Below are 22,129 nucleotides of genomic sequence, written 5' to 3'. Positions count from 1 at the left end.
AGTTCCTCAGAAAACTATAAATAGACCCAACAATACTATTTCTATGTATATATCCAAAAGAAGTGAAAAAAGGGTCTTAAAGAGATATTTGCATAACCAGCATTATTCATAGTAGCCAAGAGGTGGAAACACCCCTATGTTCATGGAGGGATGAGTAGATAAACAAAATGTGATATATATGTATAATGGAATATTATTCATTCTTAAAAAGGAAGGAAATTCTGTCACATTATACAACTTGGATGAACCTTGAAGTTATAATGCTAAATGAAATAAGCCAGTCACAAGAAGACACATACTATACTATTCACTTACAGGAAGAATAGCCAAATTCATAGAAAATAGAATGGTGGTTACTATGAGCTGGGGAAGGAGGAAAGGGTGTTTTTGCTTAATAAGTATAAAGTTTCAGATTTGCAAGGTGAAATAGTTATGATCTGGTTTGACACTAAAGTGAATATATTTAACACTATTGAAATGTATACCTAAATATGGTTAATATGATAAGTTTTATTTTTTGTTTTTTACCATAATAAAAATATGTGTGAACTCATGCATGGGATGGATATATAGCAACTCCAGGGTAACTTTAGCTGTGGAGGTTAGCAAATGAATGAAATTAGGGAGGAATAGCATTTTATTTTATTGTAAGTAAATCCCAACCAAATATTGAAAAACTTAAACATTTGCCAAACATGGATGGCAAATACATGGGTATTTGCTATAATATATGCTATAAGTTTTTGTTTGGAATATATCATAATTATGGAAGACTTATTCTTAAAATACCAACATTTACCCAAAAGAATTTTCCAAATTTCCACAAAGAATTGAAGTGAGAAAAGGGATTTGAATTCAGGTATGCTTAATTCTAATTTTCTTAAGAGAAACTCCTTTTCTAAAGAAATGGTTATGTAAACCTTGACTTAAATGATTGGGAGAGCCTAAAAAGGTGGCCAGCTTTTTCTTATTTCTTTGTCTAGTGGTATCAGCACCTTCCACTATGTCACTAACCTAGATGGTCGATTACCGGTTAAATTAATCGTTTCTTGGATATCCTCAGAATTCTAAAACTAATGTCTTCCCAGTTTCTACTTACACAAAACATCATTTTTATACTTGCTCCATACCTACAATTTAACTATTATGATATCCTAAATGCTCAGATGTTTACCCTATATTCTTCATTCCTTAAATCTAGATTCCTGAAATTTCATGCTTAATTGCAAATCTACACACACAAAATAGCCAAGGTGAGCAATAGTGTTTGCATAGGGACATGCCTGGGAGTTGGGAGTGAAAACTAGTCTCCACCCTAGTGCATTATGTGAGAACTAGGACAAGCATCACCACTGGGTACAATAGTCTATGCAGGAAACTACATCTGTTCAAATGCTCTTTAGAACTGTTTCATAGCCTTTACACAGGGTGAGATTTTGTTGTTGTTGTATGTAGTATGTGATAAATAGAAAAGTCACTATGATCAATGTACATTCTGCTGAGCATGGGGCGAACTGACTCAAATGTTAGTTAACTTCTCTGGTCCTCAGTTTTCTTGTCTATAAAATTAATTGTTGAAATACCCACTAAGGTCTCCTCCATTTCTGAAATTGTATTACCTTATTTGACTATATGTGTCCAAATGGAATCATCTAACTACTCCCATGTATCCTTTATATATTTATTTTTAAATTCTTGAACTACATATTGTGAATTTCAAAAAACATTGGAAACCCTTAATATGAGATATTAGTTTAAATTCCCATAGATTAGATGACATGAAGAAATCCAATCATTTCATCCAGTTTTAGCAAGTTCTAAATTTTGTTGCATCTCTAGATTATCTGCAAGCAAACAATTCCTTCTGGATATTTGGAAATACTGTAGAATAACTCACTTCTCAGAAAAAGCTTTGATTTCAATGATGATCTATTTTTAAGTGCTAATTTTGAGGGGGCATCATTCCTAGATTTTATTGCTTATCACTTGCCATTGGCCATGTATTATTTCAGATCATTAACAAGCACACTAAGGTCATTAACTATAAAATTTAATCTTGTTTTAATTATTTCACTAAATATTTAATAAATCCCCTTTTTACAGACTAAAGATTCAGTTCTTCAAAATAATTTCAGTTTATTATATACTAAATAAAGAAGCTATATGTGGCTCCTTTATCATGAAGAAATCTACAGCAGATTTTCATCTAACTCAACAGTAGATCTCATTGTCATGGACCATATCTGGAAATTATTTCCATTGGTAAAGGACACTAGAATTTCTGTTGAAACACATTCTGTGCCATTATCATTGATTATTATTAACTAAGTTTAATTGTGCAATGCTCCCTAAATGTTGTAGGACTTTCACCTAAGTCCTACCCTTTCTCTATAGTATTTACAGTGTATACACATACACACACACAATGATGACATCTAGATAAGACTTACAATGGACTTTATTCCCAGATATCATTTTATTATTTTATATGAATTCTCATCAGCACAAACGCAAATAATCTATTCTGGTTAATCCATTCAGTATCTACTTTCTACTTATTCTAAAAGGTAATGTCTCATTTTCAGAAATAAGTTTTCCTGAGCTGTTTAATGTGTGAATACAATTTCTTTGAGGTTTGGGTGTTCCAAACAAGTGTATGTTTCTCATTCTTATAGCACTTCAAATTTTCTAGAGTATTTATCCTAAATGCCTTCTATGTTACTGCCATGCAATTTGGAAAATATGATCTTTGTAACATGATATAATTCCCTTTGGTGACAGAACTTCATTATTATTTTAAAAGTAGGAAAGTTTAGTGAGTCTACATTCTTATGCTTAGTCACTACTGTTTCTGTGTTTAATTGGAGCTGTAACATACTGGAACACATTGCATTATATGTCAAATAAACATCTTTAATATGTAAGAGTGAAAGCATCACACATGAAATGTAACATTTATGCAAAGATATAAAAACTTTCTAAGAAATAAAAATTGAGTTAATGGAGAAGTTAACTTTAAAAAAACTAATACCTCAGTGTAAGCAAAGAAAAACCAAGCTTTTAACAATTAAATATCTGCAATCTGTATTTTTTGGTCTAAATTACTAGGAAAGTAAAAGTGTACAACAAGGCGATAAGTAGGAGTGAAAAGGAAGGGAAAGAAGCACAGAAATCTTTGTTGGATGTAAAAATAAAGTAGATGTAGAGTCCAACCACTTAGACAACAAACTCAGGTTAAAAAAAAAAAAAAAAGCAGTTTCCCTTGATTTACCTGTTCAAACAGTTCAGGCTGAAGGAGGTTGTTTAGAATTATCTTAATATTCACTTAAATTACGCACCTTACTTTGGTATAACATTTTTAAAGGATGATAGAACAGATATAAGGAGCTCACTCCAGAATTGAACTATTATCTGCAGCCAGCCCGGGTTGTCTTCAGAGACCTATCGTACTATTCTTTGACCCTGACACTGGGGTCAATCCACAAAAGTCGAATTACAACACAGATTTCAGGGAAAGGATATAATTATATTCTGTTATGCCAACTTGGCCTTGAAAATTAGCTGGAGTACTGGGAAAGAAGGCAAAGGTCAGAAGTAAGCTGTTAGGAGAACAAAAGCAGGCATTTACTGAAAAGCTCTTCACTAACTCTAATGCGGAAAAAGGGAATCACTGCAGGCACGCACGTGTGCAACACTCAATACCTTTTTTTTTTTTTTTTTACTTTCTTTTTTCAGATGGACTCTTAAAACCTTACCCAATTATCTGAATCCTGGCATTCATACAGTTTTCCCATTGGCCTCCAGCAATGAGTTTTTATTTTGACATGTTGCAGTCTGGAGAAAAACGTGTTCCCATGACACCGGTGTTGATTGCAGCTGTTTGATGATTGTTACAAGTTCATCTCAATGTTCTCTCACAAATGTGTGTGACGCTGCCAGCTTTGCAGCTCTGGTGTTCAATACACCCGGTTGGAGTTTATATGTTCCTCCATCTGACAGAGTGGTGCTGATGAAATCTGTTAGAAATGGTGACTACTCTGCCAAGTATTTGTCACATTTCTGAGAAACCTCCAGGATATCCATCTAGCCTCAACTGACATCCAAGGCAGCCATGTTGCCAGTGCCTTCATCAACTTGAAGGGTCATGGACTTCTGACAGGACAATGATCCATAGCAGATTTGTTCTGACTAGAGAAGAAACTCCTCAAATAGAGATAATCAAGGCATTTTGTTGAATTAAGCAAAATCAACAACGAAGCAAGAGAATCAAGGTAAGAGCATAACGTGCAAAGAGGACATGGGGACCCTTCCTGCGTCCAAGACCTAGTTATCCTAAAATGAATGATACTCAAAATTCTTAAGTTAGAGAACAAGTAAGCAAAATAAGGTTTTCTATTTACTTTCAAGAATTATTCTGATAAATGGATTTCAAATAAGACAGATTTTCATCCTTATTCACAAAACTGGATTCCAAAAATCTCCCTTGTGACTGTCATTTCACAAAGCAAGCTTGGATATACAACTCAGTATTGTGTGTGTGCATGTAAGTTTCAGATGTAAGCCTTTTTCAAACAGATGGTTCTTGCTTCTAAAGTGTATAAATTATGGCTTTGACAAAGCAGGGCATTTAAAACATTACTACAGGAAGGAATTGAATCTTTAGAACATGAACAAAAATGATATAAAAATAAACCCTTTTCATTAAATGTTAAATCTAAATGCTCAGACTCCAGCCACTTCGACAAGAACCATGACTAAAAACAGTGAAGTCTCTTATCTTTGCTTCCTGGCTTTAAGTTAGCAAATCCCATGTTTCTGAGTTTTAATTGTCCATCAACGATATGTTTCCAAATTTAATCTACTTCTTGGCAGTAGAATCAGCAAAACATTTGTTCCCTTTCTTCTGGATACAGCTGCAATCAATTGGATGCACAAATGGCATGGAGGATGCTACAGGGAATCTCTGCCCCTTCATGAAATGGAATAGATATTTGGATGATGGTAGTTTTTACAGAATCAAAACAAAACAGCCAGAGCAAAAAAGATAATCAAGCCAACACTCTCCAAGTATGCAATTGAAAATGCCTATTTGCCCCTAATTCGTAACAGTTCCAATATTCCCATATACTCATAAATTCTGTCTAAGACCATGCCAAAGGTAAAGTCCCTGGTATTATAATAAGCACTGGTTAAATGAGTAGGCGAGGAGGAACATGCAGAGGGTCTTTACACTGTAATTTATCCATTAAAAGCATTCAAAAATATACAAGGCATCAGGATGGTAGCTCAGTACCAATGCTAAGAGAATAATTTTGTTTAAATTCACATATGTAGTCTTATGATAGTCAGACTTACTAACTATCCAAAATACTATTAGTCATTCACCCCTGGCACCAGAGCGAAATTTTCTCTTGTGTAGAATTTAAATTATGTCATTTTTCACTCAGTAATACCATTCCTTTCATTAACTTAAAGGAAGTACCCAGTGATCAGGAAATGGAAGTTACTTATTGTATGAATCTTTGGCCAGCAAATAAAATTCTATCCAAATTTTGCATGAAAGGCTAATACCAAATCAAACTTTCACTTTAACTGACTGGCCAATTCAAGGAAGTAAGAAAACCAGTTTTTATATTGAATTCCTTATAATGATGGAAGAATGGTGAAAAGTGAGAAGGTAAGCAGAGCACACAAGAAAACCAGAAAGAGTTCTTAGAATAGTAAGGTATTCAGCAAGATTAGAGGAGGAACCACAGCTACAGATAAAGAAGAATAACAACAAGAATTGAGGAAGTAATTGCACACCTAAATATGAGAACTAAAACCACACAGCTTGTCAATGGTAAACATATGAGCTTATCTTCAGGACCCTGGGGTAGGAGAAAATCACTTAAGCAAGAATCATAAAGCATTAACTATACATGGTAAGAAGGATAAACTAAACTATGTTACAATTCGGAAATCCCTTCAACAAAACACACCATTAAGAAAGAAAAATAGTAAACCAAGAGTGGGAAAAGATATTTGCAATAAATATCCAACGTGTATTAGAACACCTACAAATAAGGTAAAGAAACCACTGCAGAACAGGTAAGAGTCCTAAACAGGCGCTTTTCAAAAGAAGATATTCACATGGCCAATAAATATTAGAAAATGTATTGATCCTTATCCATCATCAGGGAGTTACATATTGGAACCACAAATTCAAGTCATAACTAATTCACTTGACTGGCAAAACATGTAAAGACTCCAAAAAGATTCCAGGTGTTACTGCAGAATTTTCACACATTACTGGTAGGAATATAAAAGCCATTTTAGAATCTAGATTGGCATAATCTATTAAAGTTGAAGATACATGTACCCTGTGACCCATGGATTCCACTCATGCACCAGGAGTATGTAAATAAAGTTAAGAACAGCATTGTTTGAAAGAGTCAAAGATTGAAAATAATCCAAATATCTATGAACCATAAAATGGATAATCTGTGAAATATTCATCCAATTGAATGCTTAGTGTTGAAAATGAACTAATGCTATTTACAATGACATGGATGAGTCCCATGAACATAATGTTGAGCACAAAAAATGTTGAGCAAATGAGAACATACAATATGATAGCATGCATATAAAATTTAATATAGGCAAATCTAAACTATACATTTAAAGGCACATGTTTGTGGCAAATCTATAAAGAATAGCAAATAAACAATTGTCAGGAAAACCATAATTAGAATTATTTCTTGGAAGAGGGAGGAAATTATTGTTAGAGAGGGACACACAGGAATTTTTGGGGGGTTCTGGCAATATTTTATTCCCTGACTTTGATGGTCATTACATTGAAATCCACACTAAGATTATTCATCTAACTGCAGGTATGTTTTATACCCTTTTAATAAGTATATCACATTTCACAGTAAATTGCTTTAAATGTACAAGGCAATTCAGTAAGTTGAAAAACTGTGTAGATTATAAATTCATACCTGCAAGACTATTTTTAATTGTGTTAATGTTATGCAAATGGTATTTGTGTCATGGAAAAACTATAGCAATATACATAGATTCAGAAAGCATTAACTCAAACTACCAAAATAGAAGTGCTCTGGAGAATTTTGTTAAATGAATCAAAAAGTGGCCATAATGATGGTAAAGACTGATATCAAAGATGCACACGAAAACTGCAATAATATTATTTCGTGAGATAGAAAAGGAAACACATCAATATATTATTTATGAAATATGTCATCTAGACAATTATGTATAAGCAAGTTAATGAATTAAATGTTGTTTGTAAAACAGGAAAACTGTTCAAACAATCAAAGAAGTAAGAATCTGGGAAGCAGATTTCTGGTTTTTCTGTCAATCTCATTCTCTATTCTAATCTGGTCAGACTTCAGTGCAATAAAGGTCCACCGCTCTTGTTTCATCTTCATAATATCACTACTCTTAGTTTTCTTGGAAATCACCAATTTCCTGTCCCTCCCAATTCTGTCACCCCCTGCCTTTTCCAGTTTTGACCCAATTCCAACTGGTATCTCAATCTACTCCACTTGCTGATGTTAGTGTCCACTTTATATTTATGTTTGCATGTATTCGAGCATTTGCTTTATTTGCAGCACTGATGTCATATCACCAAGGAAGTTGTATTTTTCTTTCTACATAATTTATTCATGACCTACAGAATTTGTCTTCCACCAGCTACAGATCAGAAAGAAGCATGGGGGGGGGGTGTTGTATGCTTGTTTAAACCACAGATCTCATAGAATAATACCCATGTTTTGTGATTCAGAAGTTTTACAGGGATGCTTAAGAATCTGCATTGGAAAAAAAAAAAAACAGTTCACCAGTGATTCTGCTATGCAGCCAGGATTAGGAGCAGTATCATGATGTCCAATAGGTCAATGGAATGAATCATCACAGAGGAGCCTCTAAATAAACATTGATTAAAAGCAGAGAACAATCTATGTAAATTTTCTTCTTAGCAAACATGGTTTCATAGAATGGGGGTATATTTCACCTTACAGATGGGAAAACCATGACATGGAAGGGTGAAATATTTTGTTAATGCCATATAATTAGTCAGCTGAGTCAAATATGGAACTAGAAACTATTCTTTAAGTCCTAATCAAACACTGTCATTACCACACTTTGAAAGTCCTAGTACCAATTGCAGAATTTCAATGCATACTGCCCAAAATACTTCATTAATTCATGAGAATTGTTAAAAGTTCTATCACTTATCAGGCACATCAAATGTTGGTGCATTTTGGTAGAATAGTCTTTAAATTACCTTAACTTGGCCATCTATTAAATATTTTTTGTTATAATTTTGTGAAACTTGCCCTTGGGAAAGTTTAATGATTAAAATTTATCATAGAATCCTCCTAAACTTGTTACAGAGGACTATATACATAATAAATATTATAATTATAGCAAATGCTCCAATATTTAATACAGATTTGATAAAACTTTTAAAACACTTGAAAAAACATCTATATTTATATGTCAAGCCTTTCCTTCATGCTGAGTACTAAAAAATTTTTTAAAAGGAATTGTGGATAGGGAATTTTCATTTCTCTATTCATTATTTATAATTGCCCTGATACTTTTGCAATCATGTTCTATTTCCTATCCAAAACATTCATTAGTGATACTAGCTATTTTGATATAAGCATTCTTTACCTGAAGAAGATGATGCCACAACAATTTAGATTTTGATCCAAAGCAAATTATGTCATCTTATAAATGGAACATACACCTCTTTCACTTTACCTACTCTCCTTTCACTTACTCCCACTTTTAAATTCATTCCTTTTGATATCACCACTTTCAATAAACGCTCCCCTCACCTAATTTATGATCAACAAGAAGTTGGCCTTGCCCTTATATTGCCAAGAGAGTGATGCCAGAATATTATGGGCATAGATCATAATTTCAAATATTCCCTTACTACAAACAAATTAATCCGCTGAACAAAACCAAAAGAGAAAAAATGCCTTATTGTTACTTTATATAGACAAACACCCTCAACCATATTTTCATCACATAAAAGGAAAACAATATAGAAATTAAATAAGCTTTTGGCTTAAAAACATTTAATTGTGTTAAATTTATACACGTGCCAGGAAATTTTAAGAAAAACATCATATTATATTTAAGGAGTTTGGATTGGAATATTTGAATAAAAGATTCTCTTCAGATTGAACTTGGCATTCAATTCATTAAGAAGCACATGTTTTATGAATTTTAAAGTCAAGTGAACTGATTTTATGTTAAGAATAAGCAATAATAGAAAGCTGATTAATATATGCAAAGACGTAATCAACCAGTATGTAGAAGGTACTAAGCTGAGTACTATGAGGGACACATAGCCACTTACCTCCAAGTGGCTACATAATTAATTGAAAAATAACTAATGTATAATGGAATGGAGGCTGATGAGAGATTTTTATATGTATGCAGCCTCCTCTATGTCCGGAGCACTCCTTCTCAGCCAGGGTCAGTTTTGATCCTTGCAGGTGGGGGAGGAACGCATTTAACAATATCTGGATACATTTTTGGTTGTCATAACTGGTGGGCAGTGCTGCTAGAAAGTAGTGTATAAACACTAGGGATGCTGCTGAATATGCTATAATGCACAGGTCAGCTGCCCTCTTCCTCCATCAAAGACTTATCTAGCTCATAGTGTCAATAGTGCCAAAGTTGAGAAACCTACTTCTACACAGAAAATTATATTAGGATCATATTCTTTTATAAAATATTTTTTAGTTGTAGGTGGACACAATGCCTTTATCTTATTATTTATTTTTATGTGGTGCTGCAGATCAAACCCAGTGACTTAAACATGATAGGCAAGTGCTCTACCACTGAGCTACAACGCAGCCCCAGGTTCATATCCTTCTTAAATGAAAATTCAATTGAGCTGCCTCCTTTAGTCATATACATAAGACAAGTAGGGAGTTCAGTAGGCTGAATAGGCCATGCTGCTATATTTGGAATTCCCTTTATACCTAGTCACCACTGCGGAATGAAATGCTTTGAAAACAATGAGGAATCACGTAGTGAAGGCTGAAAGACACGTTATCTTGAGATTAGGGCACATGACAGGACTACAAGCCTATTACTAAACAGAGGTATCCCTGCACCAGTGAATATGCAATGGTTTGTGCAGGCTGATGATATGTAGACGGGTAGTAAATTTTTCAGATGTATGTACATATAGATAGATATAGATATGTAGCTTTTGGAAACAGGAACCCTTTGTTTAGTTCATTGTCTTATGGATGATTCAACCTGAAAAAGAGACCTCTGGAGGGAAATAATAAGCTTTATACAAATGAAGACAGGTGAACAATTATAAAAAGGAAAGTTATGAGAGATACTGTCTTGGTACTCCATGCTGGTGAGGTATACGTAATCGCAGATGTTGTTATTGCCCCATTCAGATACCTGGCCAGTGGACTCATCCCCTTACATGCTGTGAGTGTTGACACTAACAGCACATAGTTGTCTCTGTTCCTGGGAGAACTGCCCTTAAATGCCAGGAACTGTTTCACTTGGGAGGTTATGCACCTTGTTCCAATATCCAAATCACTGATACAGAAATATAAAAGGCTAGCCTCCTTGTTTCAAAGAAAGATAATTCTATTATGTTATTTATGCTCTGGAATTTCATCTTCAGCCCAACCCAACCCCGACATCTCCTACTGGAGAGGACCGAATAAAAGCTACACTTTATCTAAGGTCACATCTTTGCTCCATTCTTCCCCCTTCCCTAACCAGCTTCCCCTTCTTTGTTTGGGTTATTCCTTAATAATTTTTTCTCAATATATCACAACAAATCCTTGTTTGGGACTCTGCTTTTAGGGTATCTGATCTAAAACACATACAAAATCAGGAAACTAAAATAGAACATAGAACATAATATGCAGGAAAAGACTCATGCTATGAGATCCATGCAGAATCAGGGGATAGGGCTTGGGATTCATGCCAGACAGGGAGGTAATGGTGAAATAGCTATACAAAGTCAGAATGCTTTAAAGGCTACAACTCAAAGAACAGGTAGGCTAGAAAAAACCCTACCCATAAACAGAGGGAGATAACAGGAAGCCTGGACTTTGGGTGTTATTATTAAAAAAAAAAAAAAGTCTGTACTGATAAATCAAAACCCCCTAGGACTTTACCTAACAAGGATGTAGAATCTAAATTTATATTTCCTACATGGCCCAGGGACTTATCGGCTGAGAAATCAACATAACCTTGGTCTGGATTAATATGTGGCAGATAATGATACATGGCAGATGCAAATGCATATAGCTCTCTGAGGAACTTTTCCCATGGTGTTCCTACAGAAGAGTATGAGTCCAAATAACACAGTATTCATAATTAAATGATAAAGAATAAGAGAAGGGAATTGCCTCATCGAATATCCAGACTTATAAAGGTATTTGTATACAAATTTTTATTTTTTAGTATTGGCCCAGGGACCAAAAAAAAAAAAAAAAAAAAAAATAGAACAAAGTCTCATAATAATCCAAGAAACAGATCTAAGAATTCTGGCTCTTGGCCACAATTCCTATGTGTGATTTTTTCAGGCCTGGACATTGGCAGTTCTAGAGGCTTAACCTGAAAACCTCGTGTGCAAAAGCAGCCCTCCCTAAACCAGATTTGGTGCACAGCCAAGTATTGTAGTCTCTGAAGGAAGTTGCAATCAAGGATTCAGGACCCCACTGGTTGACCACACTCACATATGTTGTATTCCTAGCGTGGATACATGCATTTGGAAACCTCTTTATTGAGGTCTTCAGCAGAGGCATTCTACAGGAGCCTTTACCAAAACTTCTTTGTGGTGGTGGTGGTGGTGGCTTTTTTCCACTGACTTAATCTTTAGTACTTTTCCACTCCTTAGCCCCTCTCCTCTTGCCCTGCTCCAGTCACAGGAAACTGCAGGAGCCTTTTGTTCAGGGCTCCCTTGACAGTGGGAAGAGCCCTTTGTCCCAACCATCTGACCCTTGACCAGCATCCTAACACAGATGCCTCTGGTTTAGCCTCTTGTTAATACTTATCAAGTAATTTATTAAAGTCTTGACAGTTAGCTTTCATTTTGGTTTAGTGTTTTAATTGGCTACTTCAATACCTAACAACTTGGTTCTCTCCAGCTCAGCTTCAGTCCCAGCAGAAGTCCTGACAAGACTAGGTACATATTAATACATATTTTGTTGTGTAACTCAAGTGGTATTACAACTCTGTGAATAAAGAATGAATTATTCACTAAGTGATTCTGTGATGATTGGTTCTCCATATGGGAAATAAGACAAAATTAGTTTCCTACTTCAAGTGAGGTAGTATAAGTGTTTAACAACCAGTTCTCTGGAGTAGGGAGAATGAAAGCCTTATTTTTGTAGCACTTGCCCATTTGTGTGGTGTAAAGACTCCCACCATGGGTAATTGAGCTACATTTATGATGTCACAGAATGCAGAGTTGGGAAGATAGGTACTCAATCATCTCTAGCAAGTTGATTCCAGTATAACACTGCTATTCTATTTGCTATCGTTTGGATGGTACCCTAAATTAATATATTACAAGCTTGATCCTCAATGAAGCTATATTGTAAAGCCTAGTCTAATGACAGGTGATCGGGTCATGAGGGTGGAGGCCTTAGGAATGCACAAATGTCATACATTGGGAATGGGTTGGTTATTAGAAGAAACTGTTATAAAACAAGCCTGGCTCCTAGTACCTTCTTCTCTCTCTTGCACAGCTATGTTGCCCTCCTACCATTTCAGGACACAGCACCATGGCCATCATTGCACACCAGAGCCATGCTCTTAGATTTCCCACTTCCAAAATTATGAACAAATAAACTTCTATTGTTCATAAACTTCCCAGTATTCTGTTATACCAACAGAAAACTAAGACCACAAAATACATGAACATTAATTACAGATGAAGGTAGATATAAATGTGAAAAGCTGTACTTTAAGAAAATAATAGATTGTATGACAACTGGATAAGGAAGAGATTCATGCTAACACATAAATATAAATTTCTTTCACACTATTAGAACACATTGATAATAGCCAAAATTTACTTATGTTTTCCAACTTGGAGTATTCTATATTATTTTACATAGTCAAAGGAAAATCCTAACATTTAAAATTATATGATGACAAGAATGACAAGAACACAGAGTTTGAGCTTCACGCTTATAGCAGATTGGTACATGCTAGTTTTTTTAGTCAGCTTTTTCACTGTTGTGACTAAATGATCTGACCAGCACAATTATCAAGGAGGAAAGGTTTATTTGAGGACTCATGGTTTCAGAGGTCTGAGTTCATAGAAGGCAGGCCCCATTCCTCAGGGCTCAAGGTGAGGCTGAACATCATGGTGGGCAAGGGTGGCAGAGGGAAGCAGCTCACATCATGGTGATCAGGAAGCAGAGAGAGAGAGACTCCATTCACCAGATACAAAATATATACCCCAAAGTCACGCCCCAATTCCCACCTGCTCCAGCCACACCCCATTTGCCTCCAGTTACCACTCAGTTAATCCCACCAAGGATTAATTCACTAATTAGGTTAAGACTCTCAAAACCCAATAATTTCTCCTCTGAACCTCCTTACGTTGTCTCACATATGAGCTTTTGGGGGACACCTCACAACCAAACCGTAACACTAGTGTATTGACAATAATCTTCAAAAGTTAAGACAAACACCTCACTGAAAAAGCCTTATTCTTGCTGCATTTTATTCAATATACATTTATTTCCTCAAGCTCATTTCTCACTATATTCTCAGCAGCTGTAATTCATGTCCATCCTGCAATCAGCAAATGTCTTTCTTAAATTTCAAGGAGTGGAGAAAATTGGTAGAAGAGGCTGTGAAGAAGACCTATTTCTATAACTAATGAAGTGATAATGTTCAGTGCAGGGTGATAATAATATCGTAAGAATTATTTCAACAATTAGCAAATTTTACACATTTAAAAAGAAATGTTATGCATTAAATATACTTTATTATCACATTAGGTGAGTTTAATTAATAACTAAAACAAAGAATGAGCTGCATTGATAATTAATTAAATATGAACACTGATTGTAATAAATAACACACATAACTAAAGTAGCTGATAAACATAATCCCTGTGAACAAAATAGTTGGGTTCCAAACTTCCTCAAAACATTCCCTCTTTTGCTTTACTTACCATAAACAATTATACATTATTTAATTATACAATTATTACCAGACATAAAGTAATTCATAGTGAGTCAGCTAGTAGTGTTGAGAGTAAGTTATTGGAAATAAGAAGAAAAGAATTGAGGTTGCTATAAGGGAAAATGGAAAATTATAAATCAGGCCACAATTTTAGATATACCCTCTTTTTTTGGTTCTGCTTGATTCTCTCTTCTCAGCCACACAAAGCAGAGCTATAAGTGAGAGAAACCACTTTATCCTATCTCTTCACTCTTGATTGGAAAAGAGAATCATTGAAATTGAATCAGCACCCTTTGCAAGTTCACCAACGTGTACATTTTTCTGCCTTCCTTTTTCAGGCACATAGTAAGTGGATTAATAGAAGCCCAGGGTCAATATAGAATTCACTGCCATGGTTCACAAACCTATCTGTGCATAAATATCTGGGGTACTTGTTTAAAATATAGGTTCCTGGGCCTCATACAAATGATGCTAATTCAGAAAACAGTATCCAGAAATCTGTATTTTTCAGTAGATGGATCCCTAAAAAATTATTCTGATTCAGCCCACGGGTAGGTAGACTACCATTTGGAAACCATTGCTAGAGTGTCCTGGGCAATATGTGTGCTTTGAGTAGGGGAACAAGTCCTAATTAATGCCCACCTGCAACCCCACCTCTATTTATCTGGTGAACGGTTTCATTCTTCATGTTACATTTACATATGTGTTAATAGCTACATATTTTGTATTTTAAAACTAGTAGGTGAAAGGCTAAAATTTGTTATCATTCTGTGTTCATGAGGGATTGGTAAGTAAAAATTTCAGAGAACATGGAGACTATTCAGAAACATCCACTCGTTCCTAATGCTCAATTACTCATGTCCCAAACTCCACTCAAAGGACGGGTTCCCATAATACTAAAGTCAAACAACAACAACAAAAAATCCTATCCCGAATAACCTGTCATCTTGTATATCATAACTTATGTCAAAAACACATTGTGGAAAACTAAATTACAGACTACTTCACATTAGTGCATCTACAAAATAATAATACAGAGTATAATACAAATTCTACCCCCCAAATAAATATCTACCTCCAGGATATGTTTTCTTTTTTTCTCACAAGACATTTTATGTGTGTGTGTGTGTGTGTGTGTGTGTGTGTGTGTGCAGAAAAAGAATGCCATATTAGCTATTAGCAAGTGATTTTCCCCCCTTCACTGGCTCAGGGAAGGTAATACATTTATCTCAGACAGTTTGAAATTTGGGGGAGTTAACACTGCTAGCCCATCTGTTCAAGTAGAAAATTTCTACAAGCTATTTTTAAATAAAAGCAACCTAAAATATGATTTATACCTATATTAAAACAGAAAACCTCAATACCCAATACAAATATATTGACATCATTCAAACCACAGTGAAAAGAAAATAAAAGTACCATGATAATCATGGTTGAAAATCAGAATCACCACATTGAAATACTGTGCTGGCTAGGTGATTGATCCTGAGCATTATTCAGAAATAGAGTTGCTGTTCCTCAAATCAGAGAAAGTACCTGGAAACCAGAGGATTTTATATCGTGCCTCTTTGTACCTCCATGCCCAGTGGTTGAAGTTCATAGAGGATGACTAAAACCCAGTTATTAACACCACTACTCAGAACTGAGACTCTTCAGGAATAAAGATGTTGCTTACCACACCAGCAAAGTAACCATGGCAAATGAACATGAAATGGTAAAGAAAGAAAATTCTAAATTTCAACTAGGAATTGCAGAAATGAGGACTGCAGTAGATATATTCTCATCCTTGCTTTTTTAGTATATACTTTATAAGAGGCAAAAAACTTTTGGGGGGCCCTCTTTCCTTTCACTGTTATATGAGGAAATGTTAGTGGTTGTTAATCTTAGAGCTTAGTCTTTAGGCTGCAGGATATAAAAAGTTGATCGTGGCTACACTAGAAGAGGATTCAACATCCTGCAGAGATAGATAGTGACTGATAGGATTTGAGGTCTCCATTTATTTGGATGAGGGATAGCCACAATAGATTTTTCACTGTTGTTGCAAAAGTATGCATGAGATCATGGCATCTCTCCTGCCAGGTAAGTACTTGAAGTGTGTATATCAATTCTTCTTGCCAAAGGAGAAAACTGATGAATATGTCATGCTGACTTTGGCCAACTTCTGCCTTACCTTCCATGGCCTCTACTTCCTGTAAGCCATAGGAACATTGGAACTACATTCCTCAGAGTACCAATTCTCTACCATTTTATGTATGTATTTTATATTTTATAAATGAGAGGTTTTCATGTACAATTTGGAAGAAGAGAAGCAAAAGTTATCTCTTTTCTCTGACAGTTGTGCAGGCAGATAATTGGGCTTCCCAGATAAGAGTTTCTGGAAGCCATTTCTATGTTCTCCTGCTGTTCACCCTTCTGTGGGACTGAACAGGAGCTGTGAAGTCTTTAGAAGATTCCTTCAATTTTCTAATTCTGCATGGTAGCCACTCTTATTATCTGTGGTAATGAGCCTAAAAGCCAGTGGCACCACCCCTGATACTCATTCCTCCACCCTTCCAATAAGTTGGTAAGTACCTAGTTACCTTCGTTAAATCTTTCTGCTTGAAACAAATGGTATGATTTTCTGTTTTCCAGACTGAATCCCGATTAATTATAATTTCAAGTCCCCTATTTTGGGAACCAAGTAAGAAGTTAGACAAAATAACACTGTACAAATAGATGTTGAAAACACATTTTAAGAAAAGATAATGTAACATCTTAATGGATTGTTTATGGATTCATCAACAAGAAAGCACAAAATAACAGCCAGAGTCTGAACTATTAATGTCACCAACCTAATGAAAGTGAATGATGAAAGTAGCAAAGCAGAGATTAAAACATATTTTTAGTGAAAATAGTCAACTAAATTATGACAAAACTTTCTGGTTCCATAATAACTTCATAAGTGAAAAAAAGTAGGTACCAGGAAAATCTATTTTATCCTCTGTGGATTTCTCAGAGTCATATAATGACCAGGTACAACTAATGTGTCTGATAAATGAGTTTCTTCCTTCCTTTTGCTGTATTTGAATTCATATTATGATCTTGTACATAGTCCTCTTGGTTCCCAACTTCTTTATTTTCCAATGTTAAGAAAGCTCATCAACCTTTGGGATGCTTGAAGGATACTGAACAGAGAGTAGTGGTATTTTAAAAAGTTAAAAATAATTCAGGAGCATTTCATTGAGCATAATACTCTTTAATTCTCATTAAAGGAGCTTCCAATTTATCAGATAGGAGATGAAAAGTTATTGTAGCATAATATATCTTTTCTCTAACACCACATTTCTATTTAATTGTTTAATTTTGTAATTAAGGTTCTCTGAGGTATAATTTATGGTGAATGATAGCTATACTATGCGACAGATGAGAACAAATCTGAAGGTATAACTTTATCTGAAATCTTTAGACTCTTGTACTGATGTTAAACTAGCACTGCTATTTAATTGATCATTTCACTATCTATAGTCTTACCACTTCATTTAAAGTCAGTTATGTTGTACATTATCAAAACCACACATAATGCACAGTTCTGACTTTTTTCCTTACTTTCTTTCTTTACATTTCTGTTTTAGAATAAATACAAATCATAGCAGACCATGGATTTTTAAAGATGACTCTGTTACTCTCAGGAAGTTTAAGACACCAAACCTTTAGTTTTCTTCCACTATGCAACCTGTGTGGGACTCAAAGAACTAAACTGATTGGTCTGTCATTACTATACCAAGTCACCCAAATTGGTCATTTCCCACAACCACCCCAATGCAAATCAATACTATGCTTTATTTTTTAAAATTATATTTGAAAGAACTGAATAGTCAGGGCATTCAAATAATAATAGCTATAATTGAGTTTCTACTTTATTCAAAATTCAGTGATAAATGTTTTCTATAGCTTCACTATGTTATTTATTTCTCAAAAAATCTTCTGAAGAAGGCATAATTATTCATACTACGTATGTAAGGAAATTAAGATAAACTCATTTTAAATGGCTACTTAAGTAATTGGAATTAGAATCTAGGTCTATTTTAAAGTAAATCCCTACCCTTTTCAATACATGATACTACATTAAACTGTTGTCTGTTTACAGTAGCATAAGCCAAACTGATGGAAACTAGATAGCTGTACAAATGACTTTAAAAAAACTATGACGGTTTCTTATTATCATATGATTGTAAATACTAGATTATAGTAGCTTTCTGGTTTTAGGGATCAAATCCATGAAGATATGTAATATTAGCTGAATTAAATCAGTTTACCAAACATGGAATGACCACTTGCATCAGTTAAGTGTGAATGCAAGGGCTTGGATTTTAAAAGCTCCATAGGTCATTCCCATTCATACTAAAATTTGAAAACCTTTGCTCAGGACTCCTATATTCAGCTGCTTAAATACCATTTTATAATGCCTTAAATTATTTGTTAAAGTAGCTTATAACCATTTATTGCTGGTCAATCTCATGAAGGGTAGACATCAAAGGACTGGAAGAGAAATCCAAAGTATTTTGCAGTAGCTGTGGCAACCATAGCAGGTTGCAGAAAGTGTGAACACTTTCTACTGGGGCCAAAGGGAAGGATTCTCACTTTAAAACTTGATTCCATGATTCAGAAGCATTTCTAGTATTTTGTTCCTGTTTTTTTTTTTTCCTTCAAATTTATTGCTCAATCATTAGTAGTAATGATGATGTTGTTTTGACAATGTGTAAATGATCCCACATTTATGAAATGATGGTACACTTTTTCTCAAGACTACTTTGTGGGGTGGGTACTGGGAATTTAACCCAGGGGCACTTTACCACTGAGGTACACCTCCAGCCCTTTCATCTTTTATTTACTTATTTATTTACTTATTTATTTTTGCAGTGCTGGGGATTGAACCTAGTACCTGTGCTTATGAGGCAAGCACTCTGCCAACTGAGCCATATCCCCAGTCCTTATCTTTTATTTTGAGATAGGGTATCACTAAGATGCTTAGGCTGGCCTTGTGATCCTCGTGCCTCAGCCTCCCAAGTCTCTAGGATTACAGGCATATGCCACCATGCCTAGAAAAACTGAACTTGGTTATATTTAGTTTTTCCCAAATCCAATAATCAGGAAGACTGCCATTAACCAACTTCATGAGGGATACACCTTCTGAATCAGTTAGGACTTTCTGTTCAGAAAACATAAAATTCAAACTCTTTAGACAAAAGGGTTTTATTGGTGCATGTAACTCAAAGTCCCAAGGTAGGATAAACATCAGGTGTGATTTTGTCAGCAAATCTCTCAGCTGTGCCTTTTTAACATGCTATCTATATCCTTGGACTGGCTTTCTTAGTGGTGGTAAAAAAGGTACTACTATAATTTCAGGCTTCATGAGGCATACCATATTTTCCACACCAAAACAAAGAAAGAAAGACAATGAAACTCTCCTGTTGCTGCATTTTACCCTGATTGGGCTAGTTTAGGTTACATGCCCTGAACCAAGTATTTTTAACAGAAGTTACACAAATTCTGAATGGTTTAAACTAGAGATGAGATTTGCTTTAGTGAAAGCAGAAAGATTTCAAGGGGAGAAATTTGGGTCCTGAAATCTGGATTCTGAGTCTTGTTTCACTGATTTGAGTGTCTATATTTCCTAGTAATATATTCAAACCAAACTCTTAAACTATGTGGTATTAAGGTCATTCTCACCTAAGATTCTAGCTTTATATACGAGTCTCTTCTTGATTTCATTCCTATCCAGGTCCTTGATCTATGACCTAGGTTCTGTACTAAGATCTATCTTCTGTTGTAACGACCTGTCTTAAAAACCCAAAATTCTCCTACACCCAAAAGAGAAACCAAAGTCACGAGTTCAATTTTTGTTCTAAAAATAATTTTCTGCCATAGCAATGACCAAAATAAATAAATAAAGATTGTGATTGCAAGGTAACTACATTTGTTATGGATGCTTTTAGAAATAGCATGAAACATAGCTTTTCTGAGAGTGCTTTATAAAACTATTGCCCTGTTTTTTAAAAAATAATATTTGTTGGCTTTAATTCAATTTCAATGACAGATGTATGTTCCAGGATCAGAATGATGTAAATGAGATAATATGCCTCTATAACCTTTAACTGTAATATTAGAATTCATTTGAAAACTGATCAATTTTTTTCTAAAGTATCTGAAAAGTGAATACAGTATAGGCAGTAAAATAATCAAATATAAATTCAATGCTGTGGTTTAGGGACATAGGATGACTAATTTGCATCATACCAGGGGCTTTAAAGAATAACTAGTAGGGATGAAAATAAACAAGAAGGATAAGTAAACAAGAGCATTATTATGCACACATTTATGAACCATTAAGCATAATCATAGCTAGGGAAATAGCTTCTGTTTGCTAGCGATAACCACTCTGAACTCAGATACATAGTACTTTCAATGACGAATACAAGAATATTTATATTACAAGCAGAATGAAATGCAATATCTATGCATGATATGATATGAGAAGCAAAGAAAAACAATGTTCACTACTAATGGACTTCTGATCAATCAAAGGAAAGATGATTAAGTAATAATCTTCTTACAAGCATGTACAAGGTAAAATATATTTTGAAAAATGCAGTTCTTCATTGAAAATTTTCCTCACATATCACTCATGATATGTACTTCAAAAGGCAAAATTAAAGATCCTAGTTGAATTGAAGCAAATTATCAAAGTTTAGAGACTGTCATCATTTCATGCACCAAAAATCAACTGACTTTAATCAGAATCATCACAGTCCAAACCATAACAGGATGATCCTCATTCTTTTTTTTCTCTTGATACTAAATTTAATGACTGTCAACTCAAAGGCAATAAATAATCATACTTTTATGTAGCTGTTTAATGCAATTTATTAAGATATGCTGATTTTAAAATGAATTCATATCCTTTCTTATCATTTCTACATTAAAATATGCAGGTATTTTTGAAATTCACATTAAATAAAAATGTGAATGGATTTATTTTCTACAGCTACAGGCTTCAGTAGTACTACCCTTTAAGAGAATTCAAAATAAAACAAGTGTCATTGCTGGGTGTAGTGGTGCATGCCTATAATCCCAGCAGCTCGGGAGGCTGAGGCAGGAGGATCATGAGTTCAAAGCCAGCCTCAGCAAAAGCAAGGTGCTAAACAACTCAGTGAGATCCTCTCTCTAAGTAAAATACAAACTAGGGCTGGGGATGTGGCTTAGTGGTCGGGTGCCCCTGAGTTCAAGCCCTGGTATTTTTTGTCTCTTGTTAAGTAATGAACTATTTCTAGACAATAAAGAGATTTCCATGGTATTCTTTAATTAAAATTCTTCCCACCAAAAGCATCCTGTGTAATACACAGTATATTTTTCTTTACTTAATGGGAATTTAACCAAGTAAATGATGACAAAATATAATGCATTGCTCAGAATGGGATTGTTATTCAAGTTCACAAAAAGTACATAATGATAATTTCTACTCTTACCACAGTCACTTACACAAATAAGAATCCATTAAAAGGTGGTCACCTTGTTGATTTGATACCAGAGAAAATTCTGCCATTTTTCATGTACGAATGATGTCTGCTTCAGGCAAAATTCTATTCATTAACACAAATAAAGCTTTTGAATTAATGAACCTGCCTATGTTTTACCAGTACAGCTTTGCCAGGTATATTCATCAAAAATCTTAGAGTAAAAGAAAAATTCTCTGGAATTTTGGGGGATACCTTTAGTTTACTGTGTCTTTAAAATTTCCATCATCCTAAAAACTAAACCTTTACATTACATAAGGCAGAATATTCTCAAGAAGTTGAGGTGGGAGAAAAGAAATTAAAATGGGTGTCTTACGTCAAGAGGTACTTGAAGAAGCAATCATTAATTGAATAGTATTTCGGAG

Source organism: Sciurus vulgaris, assembly GCF_902686455.1.
Source record: "Sciurus vulgaris genome assembly, chromosome: X".
Lineage (NCBI taxonomy): Eukaryota > Metazoa > Chordata > Mammalia > Rodentia > Sciuridae > Sciurus > Sciurus vulgaris.
This window is presented reverse-complemented; position numbering follows the sequence as displayed.